Here is a 984-nt window from a genome sequence, read left to right on the forward strand (position 1 = left end):
CCATAGTAAACCGTCATAACTTTTTACTCTGATGTTGGTTTGATACGGGGATTTATGCATTGCAAACTAGACTCGTAGGCCTTCGATTTAATGGGTAATAGGCCTTCTAACTCTTTATATATTGGGAGAAAATCTCCAAGACATTTGACCCAAATTTCAGAGAAATCTTTAAGAAGGAATTTACGGTAACTTTCTTCAACTTTTATTTTGCCACTTACCTAGCTTCAAACCTTGAGATACAACACTTGAACACTTAAAATATCACATAACACATCATTTTTAATTTATTACTCACCCTCTTTGTCTTTCCACGAAGATACGAGTTAATTTAGACGTTTTGAAAAGTCGGGGTGTTACAATATGTGCCTACGTGGACATCATAAATATTGCATCATTTTAAATAGTAATTTGTCCACGTGGGCACATATATACCTTTAAAATACACTATTAAATAGTGAAGGGGGTAAAAGGTCCTCTATAAAGTTTAGTATCGTAACAACAATTTCGGCTAAAGTTAAAGTATTTTTCAGACCCTTTTCCCAATAATATAGGGATGTGCGATGAATAATGATACATGAATTGTGATGTAGAAATTACTTATTTTAAGAATATGTATGCCGTTAGACATTCTTGTCCTTGTAAGCAATTATCCAAAATCAATATAAAAGTAATTAATTATTTTCACCTTTAACTTTACTCAATAAATGTAAAGAAAGATTAATATGGTGCAAAAGAGAGTATTATTATTAAGGGGAAACTTAATAATAATGGTAATTTAGTCAAATTACCCTTTTAACTAATGTTAGCTTAAGAGTTAAGGGTAATATTAATCAAATTACACTTTTAATTAATGTTATCTTAAAAAATATGAAAAAAAAAGTATGACACGGATCAGAGGGAGTAATACAATGTTCAATACTAAAATCAAGTAATTCTTCATTAATTATGCAAAGCATCATATCAATACATATAATCAAATTTTGT

The sequence above is a fragment of the Solanum tuberosum genome, unplaced genomic scaffold, assembly GCF_000226075.1.
Source record: "Solanum tuberosum cultivar DM 1-3 516 R44 unplaced genomic scaffold, SolTub_3.0 scf00400, whole genome shotgun sequence".
In the NCBI taxonomy this organism is placed as follows: domain Eukaryota; kingdom Viridiplantae; phylum Streptophyta; class Magnoliopsida; order Solanales; family Solanaceae; genus Solanum; species Solanum tuberosum.